Source organism: Prionailurus bengalensis, chromosome E1 (genome assembly GCF_016509475.1).
Source record: "Prionailurus bengalensis isolate Pbe53 chromosome E1, Fcat_Pben_1.1_paternal_pri, whole genome shotgun sequence".
In the NCBI taxonomy this organism is placed as follows: Eukaryota; Metazoa; Chordata; class Mammalia; order Carnivora; family Felidae; genus Prionailurus; species Prionailurus bengalensis.
In genome coordinates, this window is record NC_057347.1 from 19,530,083 (window position 1) to 19,538,429 (window position 8,347).

The 8,347-nt window shown below is 55.9% G+C and overlaps 1 long non-coding RNA gene across 1 annotated transcript; it reads left to right on the forward strand.

The window, feature by feature from the left end:
• Nucleotides 1-1,156: 1,156 nt before the first annotated feature.
• On the forward strand, nucleotides 1,157-8,017 carry LOC122485197. Its single transcript, XR_006297810.1, has 2 exons — nucleotides 1,157-4,231; nucleotides 6,682-8,017. It is a non-coding gene; the product is annotated as an uncharacterized LOC122485197 (long non-coding RNA).
• Nucleotides 8,018-8,347: the final 330 nt, after the last annotated feature.

Consider the following 8,347-nt stretch of genomic DNA (forward strand, 5'->3'; position numbering starts at 1 on the left):
CACAGGCCAGGCTCAGGGAAGGCCCGAGGCCCAGGAATGGATGCGCTCTGCTGCTAGCCACGCCCAAGTGGGTCATTTTCACACACCTGGCAGGGCAGGTGGGGGTTGGGGGGGGGTCCTCTAGCCACTACCTGGGGCCCCAACCTCCCCTCATTCTTGAACAGCGGGGCCAGACGCCGCCTGTCCCGTGGTGAGTAGACGGCCTCGAGCGGTGCTTCTTAAACTTGGGTGTCCCCGAGCATTGAACAAGGAGCCTGTCATACAATGCAGACTGGGGCCCTGGAGCCAGCATTGGTAATCCATGCGTGTGACTGGGTGTACGTGGTTTCAGGACCATGCTGCTGGGAGGCCAGTAGGTGAAGCAGCTTCACAAGTGTGGAGTCGGGGGCAGCAGGGAGAAAGAAGGGGCCAGGGGCCAGAAGGGTCACCCAGAAGAGGTGAGCTGAGTCTTGAGAACACAGCGGGGAATGGGTAACAATAACTCCCTCCGCTCAAATGCTCTGCGCGGGGTATAGTCCTCAGCCTTTGAGAGGAATGAACGTCTTTAATCCCGTGAACCAGGTGGTCACCTTGATCTTGCAGAGGAGCCGACTGATGCCGAGGGTTACATAGCTTATCAAAGGTACTGGGTCTCACCCCCTTACTCTACTCCACTGGACTGGGGCCAAGGCACCCCAGTCCCCCCGTGTGAGCAGGACCAGCTCATACAAACAGGGTTGGGGCTTCTTAGTGGGTGAAGCACGATGCAGTCGTGCTGTTGAACGGTTCAGAGGGCCTTGTTCCTAGCGTGTGGGAGACAGCTTGGGTTTTGCAGGGGGGGGGGGGGCGGGGCGGTGTATGGCCGTGATCTTGGTTAGGGCAGAAGGCGGCCGGTGAGGGGACCATTGTCATAACATAGCTGGGAGAGGGTGAGGCTATAGCCAGGCAGCTGGGTTTCTGGGCGCACGGTGCCTCAGCCTGAACAAGGACTTGCCGCCTGACCCTGGACCGACCCCCACCCTCCAACACTTTCCAGCCGTTCTTCCGAGAGGGAAAGGGATTCTCGCTGTCTCTGGCGACTTCCAGGGGGCCTGGGATCTGTGGGGAAGGGGAAGACTACTTGGAGAGGGTGATATACGCTCCAAGTGAAGCTCGGAGTGAAGTTCGCCGAGTGATAAACGCTCCAAGTGAAGTTCGGAACTTTCATTCTCCAAGTGAAGAGACGGGGCTGTCTTCCGTGAGTTAGGCTCTCGTGGTGGCGGGGCCACCTATACTCTGAGAGGCTGCCTGTCGCGTAGGCACGGCGTGACTGGTGACAGGCCCCCAAGGGGTGGGTGCAGGTCAGGCTGGGTGGGGCAAGCTCCCAGTGGCCAGCTGGGCAGGTTCCAGCTGAGCTGGGGCCCTCAGTGCAATGGCCTGGCTTCAGGGCACAAGTGAGCCACCAATGGGTGGCATTCCACAGATGGGCGGCATTCTGGACTGGGAAGTTCACAGGAGTCAAAGGTCCAGGGTTGGGGGGGGGGTAGCCTCTGCTGCCCTGGAGGCCTGTCCAGCCTGGTCCATAGAGAAGGACTGTAAACGAGGCTCTGATTCTGGAAGCCCCTTTCATCCTCCCGTAAGAAAAAAAAAAAAAAATTGGTCACCACCCTCTTCCTTCTTGGCCACTTTCTGACCATCCCCTCACCCCACCCCCTGTTTCCTCCAGCCTGCACTTCCCCACGGAGCCTGTCAGGGGGTTGATTCGAATCTGAAAACCATCCCGGACACCCCAGCCATCTTTGCCTACTGCAGGCTGTTTCTGTAGGGGGTTGGGGACCTGTGTTCCTACTTAGGCCCAACTGACGCTGTTGCCTCTTGTAGAGCTCACCTCTGATGAAGTGGGCAGGATGGGCACGGGGAACGCTGGACTGAGGTCCCCGTTCACACGGCAGCCCCCCCACGGCTTGCTGGGTCTCAGGGTTCACCCTCACGCCTCCTGCCATGGACAGAGGGTCCGTGTCCGCCGGCTTTTCATGTCCCTTGCCTCTTATGCAAGAGAGCAGAAATTCTCTATTTTCTGAAAGGGGAGAGCTGCCGGAAGCTTTGTTCCTTTTGGGCCCATTTTAGAGACAGGGTAACCAAAGCCGTGACTGCCGGCGGGAAACAACCAGAGCTCAGTTCCTGCTTCCCGTTAGAGTCTTGAATCTTTCCAGTTGTTCTTCAAGAGGGCTTCCAGAGCCGAGCAGCTCTCCCCCCAGGTTTCCTGACACCCCCAGCCCCGGTCTCCACCCCACCTGGTCCCGGCCTGGCCTCTGAGGAAGCCTGGAGCCGACTGTCTTGTTTTCACATGCCGCTTGAGGCCCGTGACTGCCACTCAGTTTCTCAGGAGCTCAGTCTCTCTGCAAGGTGGGCGTCCACGCCTCCCATGTGAAGACACGGGCCAGATGACCCTTCTCCTGGGTCTTCCTGCGTTCCCCAGCTCTTGGGACTGCCCTCCTCCACTTATGATTCCTTTCCATTCCGGTCCACGGCCCTCCCTGGGCAGAAAGCACTTGGGTGAGAGTTGGCTCTGGGTGCAGCAAAGGCTGGTCATTCCTGGGTGTGCCATGGGGCCAGTGAGGCTGGCCACCGGCCAGGCCAGGCACTGGAGAAATTGTGCTGGTGGCCGCCCTACCCGCCACAGAGCGTTCAGGGCCCCCTGGGATGTGGGCCAGTGTCGGGTGAGGGGACCCTCCACTCCACCTCGGCTCCCCTGGGCTGGGCGGGTTGACTGCCGACTTACCTGGAGAGAGTTCAAGGACAGCAAGAAAAATGAGGGACTTTCAGGGGCAGCTGTGTTTTCTGACTCAGTCATAATGCCCCTAAAAATCCTTATTGTTCTTGCAGTGTGCATCGGGCAAGCAGCTGCCAAGCCACCCCTTACCCACCTGGCCGCTCCGGGACAGGAAGGGCTTCCCGGGGTCAGATTGGGATGTCCTCCCCCATCCTCTTGAGAGCGAATCATTAAAACAATGCTGTTGGGCCGATGCATTGATTTACATATATTTTTCCTTTTTTTTTTTTTTTTTTTGGTGGAGGATTGGGGAGGGCTGGGCATTGAGATAGTCCTGCCCAGATTGGAACTCAGAAGAATATAGGGTCTCCCCAGTTTGTGTGCAGTAAGGGTTCAGAGGACCCCAGGTGCAGGGCCCAAGGAGGGGTGTCTTAGGGGCGAGCAGCAGTGTGGGGCTTGTGGGATGCCCACCTTTCCTGAGAAGTTAGAACTGTTTAGGGGCAGGAGGGGAGAAGGCACCTGGGCAGGAACTTGTACTGTGTTTTATTTATCTTGAGAGAGAGAGTACGTGTGCACCAGTTGGGGGGGGGGGGTGCGGGCAGAGAGAGAGAGACTCCCAGGCAGGCTCTGTGCTGTCAGCTCAAAGCCTGACTCACGAACCGAACCATGAGATCATGACCAGAGCCGAAATCAAGAGGCAGACGCTTAACCGGCTGAGCCACCCAGGCGCCCCTGAGCTATGCTTTAAAACCGAGGGAGCCTCAGCAAACTCCCTGGGAGCATTACCTGGCCATTTTGAAAATACCCTCCCAGTGGATTCAAGTCCCCCCCCCCCCCCCCCCCCCCCCAACCAATCCCTGCCTTGCCCCCGGAGCTTGCTTTTTCTTGGCTGGATGTTCTCTATCCCTGTTTCACCTCCGGCGGCTCCCCGCTTCTCAGCAGGTGGCCCTGTCCCCACCTTTACCAGCCCACCCCACAGGTATTTTGGCTGAGCCGAGGCCTTGTCTTGGGTGGGTTTAGGGGTTGCATGCTGGGGGATGGTCAAGAAGAAATACCAATTTGTGACATGTCCGGCTCAACCCAGGAATGCCAATTTGCAAAACTGTTACCAGATCCCAAAGCACCAGAACCTTCCCCCCACAGCTAAGGCCTGCCCATAGATGGACAGGGAGGTGAACAGGCAGCAAGCAGGACCCTCTTGTCCACCCCAGGACTCATCAACCTCATGCGTCAGCAAGGGAAATGAACCCTCTAGGTATTTCTTAGGTTTCTAGGTACAGACTTACAAGCCCTCATCACTGGAGAAGATGGCTGTTTGCAGGACCCTGACCACGTGATCATCCTTCCGGCCAGCCTTCCTCCTTCGGGCCCCTTACTCCCGGGCTCTGGTCATCCCAGCCATGCCTCCATACCAGCTCTGCCAGAGACCGTTTTCAAAGGGCTGGGTCTGCTCAGGAGCGTCCGCATTAAGATCTGCCCAGGAGAAGGGACAACTTCAAGGTAAAGGTTAATATGAGGTGGGGGGGTGGGGGCATAGAGTGATGTTTATCCCTTCTTGGTAAGAGGTGGATGGGTCTTTCAAGAAATGAGATTCTCACCACCTACCGTGGACACGGGATGATACATTATTCCTTATAGCTAAGCATTTGCTACCTCTAAATCAGCTCTCCGGCCCTGAGGCCCCTTTGCCCTGCCACCCCCACCCCCTGCCCAAACTCCTTGTTCCTGAGTGTGTTCCTTGTTCCTTACCCCAGAAGCTTGCAAAATTAAAAAAAAAAAAAAAAAAAGTCAATTTTGTACAAAAGGAAATACATGAAAAATAAAACTGAATACTGTTTTCCCCCCCCCAACTGTAATAGAATTGCCTTCCACCATAGAGCATTTCAAAATACAGGAGGATGAAAAGGCTCACAGAAACGCCCATACCTAGACAGAACGTCTGCTAATAAACAGATCCTTCCAGCGTTTTTCCCCCATGTGCGTATACCCCCCACCCAGTTAGCGGGATTGGGGTTTTTTAAAAGGCGTGAGGCTCGCAACCCGTTTGAGCAATGGCCCTGTGCTCTTGGGAGCTAGAGTCTCTCTTTTCTTCTTGCCAAGTGGGATGGGCAGGAGCTCGCCCACAGCCAGGAAGCCCGGAGCTGTCAGTGGCGGGTACTGGAGCCACACTAGGTCTCTCTTCTAAACCGAGATGGATGGAGTTGGTGAGGAGGCTGGAAACGCAGGCTTTGTCCTCACTGATCTCTAAGTGGGCTGCCGCACGGCTTCTAGACTCTGGTCGCGCTTGGAATCTGGGGAGTGTTACAAACACGTCAGGGCCTGCTTGCTCCCCAGCAAGGCCAGTTGGATCTGGGTGGCCGGGGATAGGGGAGCACCCAGGGACTGGTCTCTTGGTCTTCTCTTCCTCGGGTGATTCTGTTAAGCATCCAGAGAACTCTCCGGCCACGCACCCACGAGCTAGAGATGGAAGAGATTCTGGCAGCCCGGCCTTCAGAGCCTGATCGAGGAGATGTGACCATTTGCAGTTGGCAGAATTTCACGTCCGTTATTTTCTCTGCCGCTCAGAGCCCTCTTTTGATCCTCATTCTATGGATGGAGGGAGTGAGGCAAAAGCGATCAGGAGACTCGCCGGGAGACACAGCCAAGGAATAGGGCAGCGCTGGGGTTCGGGGCTGCAGCCTTGGACTCCCGCTGCCAGTGCTCTTTCGGTAATAAGTATTTATAATTAGTATATGGTTTTAACAAGCGTATCATAACGCTTTGGTCATCCAGTCCCGGGAGGTGAGTGGGTGGGTGCTGCTGTCTCACGGAGCATGGTGGGTATCTGCACCACAGAGAGGCTGGTCTCCCGGATGTGAGTGCTCCCAGCCAGCCTGGACCCACAGCCGCCCCAATTCAGCCCTCCGTTGGCCTAGGATCCCAGCCCTGGGCAGGGCAAGATTTAACCTCATTTTCAGAACACATCAGCCGTGTGGCCTAGGTGACAGCTGGCGGGTGGCTGAGGCCCCTGGTTCCCTGCTCCCGGCCTGGACAGAGGTATCTAGGAAGGCACACAGCCTACATGGGGCTTGCTCATCTGGGCCCTGCCCTGAGCTGGCAGCCCTCAGGGTCAGGACCCCCTCCGGAGGTGCCTACGTCTCCGGAAGCCTGTCCCTGCCTCTCCTCCTTTCCCTATAGAGCTAGACTCCAGGAGCCTGGCCTGAGGGCCACCTGGGCAGGCTGCCAGTGCAGGGGACTCACGGGCAGGCGCATGGCGAGCTCCTGGAAGCCGTCAGCTGTTCCTAGACCAGCCTGCAGAGCCGGACGGCCAGCCTGCCTCCAACATGAGGGGTGGAGCCAGGAACTGAGAACACTGCTTTCCCAGAGCCTAGCTGGGCCAGGCCCACGGGCTTTCTCGGGCGCTGAGAGCCTGAGCCTTGGCCACACCTTCCCTTGTTGGCCTTGGCTCTCTCTCCCTCGGTCTGTCTCTCCCCCTGCCCGCCACCAGCTATTCCGCGGCAGAGTATATGCTCTTGGCAAGGCCGTCCATTTAACCTGCTTCCCAGAAAACAGGATGGTTGGGCAGGCAGACTCAGCCAGCACCTTGGTGGGAAACAGGGCGGTGGACCTCAGCTCAGGCTTTTCTTGCCCGTACTCCCTGGGGGCCGGGTTGGGAGGTAGCCCGAAGCTGCCTTGGCTTACCTGGGTCAGAAATAACCTCAGTTCAACTCACAGCCAGGCAGAGGCAAGAGCTTTGAGCTCCTGGAGCTGGGGAGAGGGGAAGGATAAGCCTTGGCCCAGGAGTCTGATCAGGGGCACTTAGCTGGGAGCCTTGGGTAAAGCCCCCCATCTCTGAGTCTGTTACCTCATTTGTTTGATGGGCATAAGAGTGCCCTTTAGATATGTGTCTGAATACAAGGCTTCCGAATGCAAAAATGAAGTCGTCGTAACCCCCTTCTCTCCCCTTCCAGGAGGACACTTCCACAGAGAACCCTGGGAGATGTCTGGCACAGAGAAGATGCTCACTTAATGTAGGTGCACTGCTCCAGAAGTGAGGTCTGGGTCTCAGTGTGTCGGAGGGTGCCTTCCGTCCTTATCTCTACAAAGGTGACCTTTCCTTCCGCTTCCTCTCTGGCTGTCCTGCCCTGGCCGGACCCCATAGGGATCGTGGTTCTGGCTTGAGACGCTGCATTCCTCTCTGGCCGGGCCCGCCGAGACCCAGAGCCCAGGGAGGACTCCTTCCCCTCCTCGATGCTCGTCCTGCAAGTCCAGACGCCGTCAACTCCAAGGCGTTCCCTCTGGGCCCGGGCCAGAGTAGCTGCGGCCGAGCTCCTCCCTCCCCCCGCCAGCCTCCTTGGGTGCAGACAGCCCAGCACAGGCAGGAAGGGCCTTCTGTTTGCCTTGGCTGGTGGGGAAGAGATTAGTGCTCACTTTCTGTTTGGACTCTTGTATCTAACTAACAGGCAGGCCCGTGACGTCGAAGCAAAGCACACTTGAGCCTTGAATGAGTTTGGGCCCTGTTCCTGAGGCCCGGCCACTGCAGAGGTGTCTGGAGGTAGGAAGGGGTGATAACACCACCCCTTGGGTATATGGAGAAATGTAATGGCCGTCTGTCAGCTGTCCCTACCCAGAGTCCACGGCCCTTACTTTGGGTAATGCCTCCTCAGAAGACCACTTCTCCCCGACCTCGACTTTAGAGGCAAGCATGGATCCCCGGACACACACGGAGACTCCCCCTTGGTGGTTTTGCAGCAGCTACGGGGAAAGAGGCATTTGCTTTTTTGTGGGATTTGCCAGGCTGATGGAACTGCTGGCGGCCATCCTGTTCTCTGCTTGAGGTCAAAGCCAACAAAGAAGAAAAAGCTCAGAGATGGAGAGAATATGCTGTGCAGATATCCATAAGCCCCTGGATTGAGCCATGCCTGACGCTAACTCTACTCCTGGATTAACCCGATTATATGAGCCAATGCATTTCTTCTGTGCTAAAATTATCCTAAGTGGGGTTTCTGTCATAGAAAGGAGCCTAATAAAACAGTGTTTTTCTTTGGTCTCATTAAGAAAAAAAAAAATCAACTCTGAGGTATACTTTGCATGCAATAAAATCTACCCATTCGAAGTGCTCAAGTCCTAAATTTTATCAAATGTGTACACCCTGGTAACTACCACTGCAGTTGAGATGTAGAACATTTCAAGTTCTCTTATTCCCCTTTATAGTCCTTTACCCTGAACAACCACTGACCTGCCTTTGTTGTAGAGATTAATTTTGCCTTTCTAGAACTTCATATAAATATTATCATTTAGTGTTTACTCTTCTGTGTCTGGCTTCTTTTATTCAGCAGGTCTTTGAGACGCACCCATGTTGTGTGCCTAAGTAGTTTATTCCTTATTTCTGGGAAGAATTCCACCGTATGGATGTGCCACAGTTGGCTTAGCCGTTTATCCGATGATGGACATTTAAGCTATTTCCAGATTTTGACTATCACGAATAAAGCTGTTCTGAACATCGGGGCGCCTGGGTGGCTCCGTCAGTGAAGCATCTCAATCTCTGCTCGGGTATGAACTCAACGGTTTGTGGGTTCCAAGCCCCGTGTTGAGCTCTGTGCCAACAGAGCAGAGCCTGCTTCGGATTCTCTCTCT